Source organism: Cariama cristata, unplaced genomic scaffold (assembly GCF_000690535.1).
Source record: "Cariama cristata isolate BGI_N322 unplaced genomic scaffold, ASM69053v1 scaffold11115, whole genome shotgun sequence".
Taxonomy (NCBI): domain Eukaryota; kingdom Metazoa; phylum Chordata; class Aves; order Cariamiformes; family Cariamidae; genus Cariama; species Cariama cristata.
Window position 1 is genome coordinate 11,462 of NW_009619251.1, and position 10,337 is coordinate 21,798.

At 51.4% G+C, this 10,337-nt stretch overlaps 1 protein-coding gene across 1 annotated transcript in view; it reads right to left on the bottom strand.

Moving 5' to 3' along the window:
• Positions 1–1,738, bottom strand: part of SPARC (secreted protein, acidic, cysteine-rich (osteonectin)) — a 9,822-nt gene extending 8,084 nt beyond the window's left edge. Inside the window, exon 1 of the mRNA XM_009701162.1 lies at positions 1,698–1,738. The gene's annotated coding sequence lies outside the window, so the exon portion shown is untranslated. The remainder of the gene's footprint in view (positions 1–1,697) is intronic.
• Positions 1,739–10,337: the final 8,599 nt, after the last annotated feature.

Here is a 10,337-nt window from a genome sequence, read left to right on the forward strand (position 1 = left end):
GAGCCCTTTGCAGACGTCAGTCGGAAGGACAGGCGATAACAGCATTTTGCTGTCCTGTCTAAGCTTTTTCTTTTGTTTGGACGGGACGTGGGGCAGTGCCAAAAGCAGCCCGGGTACTTCTGTGCCAGGTGCAAGCGGTCCCTCTGGCTCCCGGGGGATCCAGCAAACTGATCTCACACAGCTCCACAAAGGAGAGAGAGAAGAAACTGTCCACTAAATATTCTGCAAAAATGCCAACCATCTTCAAAGCATTCCCTGGACTCGCCCTGCCACAGCCACTCCAGCGATAACAGCCCCGACATCCCTCCGACCAGAGGACCCAGAAAGGGTTTCCATGGGAGCCGACATTCCTCTGGGGCTGAGTCATGGAAGAGCAGAGGATTGTGGAAGGAGGGGCTTGAAAAAACAGTTTGAAAAGTTTATTTCTCCTCTTCCCCCTCCCAACACCACCCGCATCCCTGCTCCTGCCTAGGTGGCAGACAATAGCTTGGCTTTAACTGCTGCACAGAACCCAACAGCCTTTTATTTCCACGTAAAACTCGCCGGATCGACCCTAACAAACGGCTGCGATTGAACTGTTGCCCTTTTGGAGGGCTGCGGAGTTTTTGGGCTGGTTCAAATTGGTGGTAACCGAGGATTCGGAGTACTGACGACCTTCCCGGGGTCCCCACTTTCACTCCAACTTGAAACTGTTGCTTTTTGGGTTGGGTGGGAATTCAGCCCCCATCCTGTTAAGTTTTCATTTCTTGGCTGGATGCAACAGAGTGGAGCTTTCTTAGATAGAGGAGGGACACAAAGAGCAGAGTTAGATGCCACGCATGTCAGTGGGACAGGAAGGACAGCGGCTGCCTTTAAAGGAGACAAGCCCCCGGCTCTTCTGCGTGGACCTCAAATTGCGTCTGACTCAGCCCAAGTTCTTAAAACTTTAAAAAAAAAAAAACAAAAACAAAAACAAAAGAGCTTTGTTCCTCGTCTCCTGCAATCTCCGTCTCTAACAGTTGATCAGCTGGAGTTAAGCAAACCAAAGCAGCAGGACTTGAAATGGTTTCAAAGTCTGCTTGGAACAAAAAGCTGAGTGTCTTTTTTTTTTTTTTTTTTTTTGGGAGAAATAAGAGCGGCTGGACTGAAAAAAATAAAAATGCCGAGATGAAGTCGACAGCTCTTTTGTTCTTCCTCTAGATATTTTGGTGAGTAAAATATCCCCTGCCAACGCACCTTAGGCTGGATGTAACCGGGACTGGTTTGTAACTGGATCTGATTTGCTCTGCAGGTTGGTGGGATGCGCCCAGGCCTTGGGCTCACGCATCTCGCTAAGAAAACACCCCACAAGTGAAAACCCAGAGGGGAAAAAGGGAGGAGAGAGAAAAATGAGGGCAGGTTAAACTTTTACAGTCAGATGCCACCAAAGTGTTAAAGCGAGTAATCTGGCAGTGAAATACGGTAACAGAGTCAGTTTAGGAGCGGAGATGCTGCAAAGAGGAGAAAGCGAAGAAGTCAGGAGGGGTCTCTAAGTGCATCATTTGGGGTGGGGAGCATCCACCTCCCATCCCCAGGTGATGCATTGCTGAGCACCGCATGCAGCCCATGGACTGGGAGAGCTGTTCCCAGGCCAGGGACCACCACCAGTGGGGCTATCAGGACCCCCATGACAGGAGAAATAGCAGAGCAAAGGCAAACGCGAAGGTCTCCGGCCATACCTCGCAGTCCCGGCAGAAGGGCTGAGGAAACTTCAGGCACTTGAACGGGCTGGAGGAATCTGCAGGTTTTAGAAGGAGGCAGGAGGAAGCCAAAGGGTGGGCTGGGTTTCCCGCTGCCTCTCCTCCTCCTCCTCCTCCTCCTCCTCCTCCTCGCTATCTTTCCAAATCGGTCTCTTCCTCTCTTCCCAGTGGGCAGTCCCACCCATCCGAAAGACAGGCTGAGGCACAGCCCGGGTCCAAAGGATAGACCAGAGAAATCAAGCTGGACTGGAGATCAAGAAGGTCTCTTGCAGGGACAGATCAGCCCCCGGCGCAACTTTCCCAGCAGAGTCATTGTCACAGCGGCTGCTTGCACTGCTGCAACGAGTTTGTCAGTTCTCTGGCTCTCTCAGACTGACAGCATAGGGGTAGCGGGGAGGGAGGAATACCATCTCTCTGCTTGGTTTGTGCACCTCCTAGCACCTTGGTCTACTGCAATTAAAATGTTAAATGCTGTCATTTCACAGTGGGGTAGTTCAGTCCCTGAGCTGGTGTTTCCCATCCTCAGGGGGAGGCAGAGGAAGGCGGGAGAGTCCTGTCTCCTCCATCCTCTCTCCAAACACGGCTGCTATCTGGGCCTGCCTTGTGGAGAGGGAGAGGAAAGAATGATCCAGAGAATGTGGAGAGTTATGACATGTCTGAAATATGCTCCAAGTAGGCAGAGAAATGCTGGGCTGGTAGATGTGAACCTCAGCTGACTGTTCTCTCTGCTGTGGTTATCATCCAGCAGATCTGGGCTGATTGAGCTAAACCCACAGTCAAAATTGCGTTCCATCGAATCCGATGGTCTCCTCAGACATCACTAAGTATTTTGACCTTACAGATCATAACTCAGCTGGAGCAGTTGCCCAGCCAGAAGCAGCCGGACAGCAAAGCTCTTTGGAGTTGACTTTTTCCTTCTGTTCCTCTCTGTGCTCAGGGTGAAAACCCAGCTCCTCTCTCCTTGCATCTCACCATGACTGAGAGGATTTAAGGTTCATCTGCTCCCCTGGCAGAACCAGATAACACACCTTTGTGCACCAGCATGGGCATGGCGCTGCATTGCAAAGTAAAACCAGCAGCTGAAAAGAGAGGCTGTCAAATCGCTGGAATTTGGGCATCCCTGAAGAGCATCTCCATGACACAGGGCTGTCCTGAGCACTGCAGATAGTGAAGCTCTTTGCAGCTTGTGACCCACCCCTGGCACCAACCCTCACCATGTCCAATGTTGCTCTCCAGGGGCTGGTGGAAAGGTGGTGGCTCGTGTAGCCAGCAAGACTGAGGACAAGTCATCTGGGCACCAGCACTCTGATTGCAGATGCTGGGTGAAGGACACCCAAGACCATAACAAAATGCAACATCGTGTTTTGTCTTGGCTGCCTCGGGTTTGGGTTCATTCCTCACGATTACACGCTATCTTTGAGAGAGGCTGAGACACTGATCTGAGTGCTTAACTCTTCCCACTGATGTTGCTGAGGATTTAGATGCCAACATGGGAACTGGCCTGTCACAACCTGCCGGGCTGTGCTGGCTCCTTGCTCTGCAGGATGCCTCTTACTTTATGATTTATGTTTCTTTATCAGCTCACTTCTCATCCAGCCTCACAGCACTTCTGCTGCATGTGAAAGAAGCAGAGGTAAGACTAAACATCCATATGGCCAACAAGAAACAAAAAATAAACAAAACAGAAAGGGAAAGGGAAGGGGAAAGACAGGGAGGGGGGCTGTGAGAAACCATTATCATTTCCAAGTGAGACGGTTGATCTCTGTGATCAGGAGGCTGGTTGTAAAGAACAAGAGAAGAAAATCTTCTTCACCCATTTCCTTACTTGGCTACACAACCACTCAAAAGCCATCCCTGGGTGCTGATGTTGATAACGCTCACAGAGACATCCATAAATACCACATGCGACCCTCTCAGGTCCCTGTGGAAGCCAGCCTTGTGATGGTGTCTAAGACCTCATGGGTCTTTCTAACGCAGCCAACCACCTGTGGCATCTGGAGCATCTTCTTTTCCCACCACAAGTGTCCACAGCTCCCACATGCAGCTCAGTGCCACTCGTAGGTCCAGTTTGGCTCCAGAGGTCACACATCCCCTAAGTCAAAGTTTCATTTGCTTGATTCACACATGGAGAGGTTGAATGCTCTCTGCGCTGGATTAGTCACGGCTCGCATTGAAATTGTACAGCTGCTAGTACTTCTCCTAAGGAAAAAAAAAAAAGACATCTGGAAAAAATTTTAGGGAGGAAAAAAAAAAAAGGAGAAAAGAAACCACTTCTTTTCTAACTGACAACGTGGCAATTGCTTAGTGCTCTTCACTGTAGCCTGAAGCTAAGCCCTCTTCTAAGGGCTTAAACAAATGACAGTGCCAGGAAGATAATTATAACAGGGATTTCTTTATATACGTGGCGACTTAAACCCTGGTTTTGAGTGAAAGCAAAAAGCAGCCTGCCGCAGTGATGCAGTCACATCTGGAAATGGCCCCTGAGCTCAAGGCGATGAGCCCCGGGTGGGTGGGAGTGAGGGGTCCTCACGGTCCTCCATGCACTTGGTGGGGACAGCCGGGTCCTGCATCTTGTGAGGGGCACGCTGCCAGGCGCGGGTGTGTGCTGTCAGCAGTGGGATGGAGAGGGATCGCACGGAGAGGGAAACAAGAGCCTGGAGCAACTGGCTGACTCTTTAATCTCAACAGCTTTAAGAAGCTCCAGAAATGACTGAGAGCTTGCAAAAGAAGTCCTGAAAAATCCTCTCCACACTTAGAAGGCTTAGTGGGGTCGTCATAGAGGAGATTTTGGTGTTGGGCTGCCAGGAGGAAAACTGGACCTCACTCATGCTTAGGAGGTCATCGTATGCCATCTGGGGCACTGGATGGGCAGGAGACTGCCCAAGGGGCCTCATCAGCCCCGGGAGCCCTGGCAGTGCTGCCCGCTCGAGCTCTCCGACCATGTGCCAGCAGCGTGGTTTGGGCACAGCTGATGCACCCCAGGGCTCCCGGCACTCGCTCCCAGCTCAAGTGACCCCACAAACTCCGATGGAAACAGTAATCAGGACAGGACCCCTTGAGGCTTGAGCTCAGTCTCCAGCAAAGCCAAGAGATTTGCAGGGCTGAGGTTTGAACTCCAGCTAACCCTAGGTCAAAATCCAAATTTCTTCATCCGATTTTAAGCGGATCTGGGCTGGTGCAGTTGAGAAAACCCCGGTGCTCTCCAAGAGGGGAACAATTCTGCTGCAAGAGAAGGAGGGAAACATAAGTGAGCAGCTTCGTGGAAGCGATACAAGTGTGGATTAATAATCCTGCCATCTCCTTCTCACAAATATGTCAGTCTTGGGAGACTTTCCTTCTCTCTGCTCTGGAAGGGATTCTCTAATTAGTTTTTCTGGAGAGGATGTTTTTGCATTAATTGCTGGTGGATGCTGCTGCAAAACAATGAACCTAAAGTGCATATAAATAAACAGGATGCCCTGGAACCACTGCGGGAATGTCATTTACTAAGTTTTCATCGCTGGGTGTATGGCTGGAGGCTGAGCTCCTTGCAGGCACAGGGCAGTGTGGGGAAAGGCAACAGCTGCCGGGGTGGGAACCCAGCACCCAGCTCAGGAAAAGACATGTGAGATGAGTAAGTGCAGAGCAGACAGGAATCTGCTTATCCCAGGAATGTCCCAGCACTCCTGCTCTCTGGGAGTGTGTCAGCAGGTCCTGCAGGAAAGTGTCTGTTTTTTTTTTTCCATTTCAGAAGCAGAGGCAGAAAGGCTGTGCTCTCTGGACTCGCACTAAGCAGATGCATGGGCACTGCAAGCACCATCTGCACAGGGCAGGATGAACCCAAACTCTCCTGGGAACTTGCCCAAGAGTGAGTGTCTTTGTCCTATGTGGGGTAAGGATTTCTTCTCAGTGGGATGGGACTATACCCCTGGGCTCAGCAGTAGACTGATGCCTAATTCAGATGGAGCAGACTGACACCCAGCCAAGGTCTCTTGGACCAGGAGAGCCTGAGCCTCAGTGCTCTGCGGATGGATTGGGGATGAGCTCGCTCAATGGGGCGATGCAGGCAAATGGGGTGCTGGCTCTGTCAGAAGCAGCTGGAGAAGGAACCGTGGATGTCATTGCAGATTTTCAGCTGTAAACCAGAGGCCTGAGGGGCAGGGGGTGGAAATCCAGCTGTGCATGGCTCTGTGGTGAGTCATGACCTGGGAGCAGGCTGCAGAGCCAGGAGGCAGGACATGCTTGCTGTGGGATGGCTTGTTCTTTCCATGGTGTGCGTGGACTCTCACAACTGTCCCCTGGGGTCTCTGGTGGAAGGTACTTCTCATGCCCTATGGGAGGGATCTCTTCCCCCACTTCTTTCAAACTACCCCTGCAATGATCACCTCACTCGCTTGGAAATATGTGAGGCTGCAGGCTTGGGAGAAGCCTGTCTGTCCTCCCTGAAACCAAACTGAGCCCAAAGAAGCAGAGGGGGAAAAAAATCCATCACCTTCTTCAGCCTTGGTGCAAGTAGGGAGCTCCATGTGCTGCAGCTACCCCTGCACTGCCCTGGATGCCTCTCGTGGGCATCAGATCTGAACATCGCAGCTGTGCCTGCTCCAGCTACATCCAGAATGGGGAGGCGGCGGGATATAACCCCTCTGGCCGTAGACCCCCACCGCATCTCTGCGGCAGAGTCCCCACAGCATTGCCTGGAGCCCTCACACCAGGCACCAGCAGACGGGACAGGTCTTCAGCCACTTTGAAGCTCCCATGCGTGGTCTGGGCACATCCAGCCTGGCTGCGCTTTGTCCCAGACCAATACCTTCAATATCCAAGGGACCTCATTGCCTTTCCTAAAAGGAGTTCTCCCTTGCTGCAGGGGGCTGTTCTCTACTAATCCTGAACACAGGGATGTTGTATGCCTGAATTACAGTCTGATGTCTGAGCCCAACTTTGTTTTTGCTCGAGACCTTGCGTTGGAGATGTGCCTATGACTTGCAGAAGACGCAATAAAGCTTCCAAGGGGGAAGCACAGCAAATGCCGCTAACGCTGGGCAGTCCCACCTTGCTCCTGGTGTTTGCCTAAGATGCACTTTCGAGTCCTCTCGGGCCTGACAGATGCGACTTGGCAGCTTGTGAAGGCTATGAATAGAGTTGCTTAAGGAAATAAACAGGAATCCACCTTCAAGCCCCTGGGACATGCAGAAAGAGGGAAGCTCCAGGGCTGCAGTGGCAGCTCTTTTGCATGGATAAACATAGCCTAAAAGCCTCTCCTAAAAGGCAGCCTTGATGGGAGTACCCAGGTGAAGCTGTGCCAGCTCCAGGATGTCCAAGCGCTATCTGGAAAGCAGTGGCAATAACCACGGGCAAGGAAAAGACCAGAAAGGCAAATGCCGGGGTTCACAAGGCTCTCTGGGGCTAGCTGCCTTTGGTTTTTTGGATCATGAGTGTGAGGTCCTCTAAGAAAAGATTGCTTCTCAGATGAGTTGTCTACTTACTCCACAACCACTGATAATCAGATCTCTCTTAATTTAGTTTCATCAGCCCCACAACCTTACATCTTGGGAATGAAAGCAGCGGTTTTCCTGGGCCATGTCTTTGTTGTTTGCTCCTTGGTCGTTTGCTGGGAGCCCATTTAGGCAGCTCCCCTGCCAGGGTCACGGTGCAGTGGGCAGACTGGTGAGTGTCCAGGGGGGCTGAGCACTGAAAGGGCAGAGCTGCCATGGATTGGGGTCATGGCTGAGGCAAAGCAGGCAGCAGGGTTTGGTGTTGTCCTCAGCATAATTTGCTGTCTCCAGGAACCCAGCAGCTGAGAACATGGACTTTAAGTGATGGCTGCTTTCCCTCCAGGCTTGTGCACTGCTGGAGGTGAAGAGGAAAAAAATCTTGGGGAGGGCAAGGCATGCTGGTGACAGGGAGGCTGGGCTGCTCGTTAAATTAAAGTCTGGGAAGTTCAGCAGTTCCCTGTGGAGGCTGAAGAACAGGACTTTATTTTCCTCCTATTAACCCTCATAGCTGGCAAAACCCTATCAAAATATCCCCACTCCCAGCCAGCTCTGCCCTGCAGTAATTCAGTCTGCGTATGGCTCGGTGCTCTCATCCCCATCCCCATCCCCTGACAGCTGTATGGCCCCGGCCGTCCTGCTGCTGCATAGGCCAGGAAACACAGCTTCGCACGGTGCAAAGGGATCCCAAGAGGCCACGTCCCCTCTCGCACTGCTCGCAGATGAGCTATTGCAGCATCGCTGGATGGGAATCAGACCGTGCTGGAGCTGTGGCTGCATCCCAGTGCAGCAGGCAGGGTGCAGCGCGGGGGTGCCTGGTTTGTTGGGGTTACCCCCGGCTCAGCCTGCGCGTATCCACCCTGAGAATCTGCATTTGTCAATCTATTGCTCTGACACTTTCTGCTTGAACTGAACTCGCTTCAGAACAAGCCCTGGCTTGAGATGTACCAGACGAACGAGCCAGGTTGCTGGATGCAGGAGGCTCCATAAACAGGGTGTCCCTTAAAGGAGACAAAATAGGGTTGATTTTGGCAACATGTGTTTGAGAGGATCCCATACAGAGGAAAAAGCCAGTCACGGGTAGACTTAGAAGCTGGCAAAGAAGATATAGGGGAGACAGCAGGAAATGCTTTTTGGCATCAAGGCTTTGGAGTGGGATGCTTTGGGAACCTGAGCCATCCCTGCTGTGAAGCAGCCATGTGAAGGGCTGTTGGGACAGGGCAGGTCGGGCTGGTAGGGACAGTGCTGACAACCGCTCCAGGATTTTAGCATCTGGTGACTCTGTGATTTACAAACACAGCCACTCCAGGTCAACACCAACAGCAAAAGCACTGACCTCCCTACCATGTCTGCTTGCTGGCTCCCTCCAAATCATCTACAAGTGCACTTCTGAACCCCTGTAAAATCCCCTGCCCAGCCTGGATTTTACCCTGGGGAATTCAGTCCCTTAAACTCTTCCTAATTCGAACAATTCAGTTCTTTATGGCTACACATAAATATTCTGCTCTTTGCAAGAGCCAGTCAGTGGAGGAATGATTTGCTTCATCTCTCTGGAGTTTGATGGGATTTCAGTGATCAGAGGGTAAAAGAAACCCAAGAGGACACAACCCCCTTAGCTGGATGAAAGTACAGCTGCCATATGAGGGCATATGCAGAAAATACCTCGTCTGTCATTGCTTCAGTGTGATGAGTTCTGAGGATCTCAATTTAGCCTTGAAACTTGTTTACTTCCCTTCAAAAACCACCATCCAGTTTGGCCGGGGTTTGGCAGGAGCCAGCGTTGTGGGCAGGAGCAGCACTGCAGGCAGGAATATCTGGGCTGTGGGAAGGCTTGGGGCTGATGCTGCACTGTGTCTGTGGGCTTGGGGCAAGGTGGGACGTGGTCAACCCCAAAAATAGCAAGGTCGTGCGGGGCCCTGAGCAAGCGTTGTGACTTTCCATCCTGTCCCTGGCCCAGAGCTGGGTCCCTCCCTTGAGACTTTCTACTAAAATTAGCATTGTTTCCCCATGCCGTATGCCCTGCATCTTTTATCAGCAGCTGTTTAAAGAGATGGGAGGGATCAGAACCACAGTTTAAAAAAAATCATCAGATTTGGAGATCTCCCTTTTAAGTTTCTCTTTTATGGGAAAAAATCGATGGAAAAAATTCTTCCCTGAAATGGGAGCCCTGGATAGAGGCCCCTGGACTCTTTCCTGTGTGATGCTGAGACTGGTGATGAACATTAATCGTATCAGTTATTTGCAAAGAATAACCAGAAAATTACAGAGGTGACACTTGAGCATTGGCGATATCGCACTCTGCTCCATCCCCTTAATTTCAGACTTGCCCAAAGCTGCCTCCCGCATCCTCTCTCCTGCACTAGCCTGCCTGCCCACGCCACCCTGGGGAGTGAGCTCACCCAGGATTTATTACCAGGATTAATGGAGTGGATTTTTAATGGTATGAATGCTCAAAAAAATCCTGTTGTTCACTTGGGGGTAAAAGGTGGGAACTGGGAAATGAGGGAAATACCGGCTTTCTCAATGAGTGGGATGGCACAGGGAATTGTCTGAGCCTCTCTGGAGATACCCAGCTGCAAAACAGGAGGGAGACCACACTGTGCTTTGGGATTATTGATGGTCACTGGCTGGATCCAGGCAGCTTGCACTATACCTGCCGCAGGGATGTTCAGCTATTTCCTTCCCTAACGCACACAGAGGCCGAAGCAGCTGTGGACAGCGAGGGCATCCCTGCAGCAAGCGAGGGAGCCTGGCTCCTGTGTGTGCCCAAGGGCTCCTTTCCCACTCCTCTCTCCCTGGTTAACTCTGAAGAATCATAGAATCATAGAATAGTTTGGGTTGGAAGAGACCTTTAAGGGTCATCTAGTCCAATCCCCAAGAGGGAAGGTCCTTGCTGCCTGAGGTGTGCCTGGACTGACACTGATGCCATCTCACTCAAAGTTTGGCCATTCATGCTGTTTTACCTCCAAGAACTAGAAAGTGAGTGCTACTGAGGGAATCTGTGCTCCTTCTGGATGGAAAGTGTGGGTGAAAAGGCTGGATGAGAAGGGACATCTCTTTCTGTCCCCTTCTCAAGTCCCTCCGTGTTCAATCTTTTCCAGTGCAATCAGAAAGTGCATCCCTCCCCCTGACTTTTCTGGAGCTCTGTGGA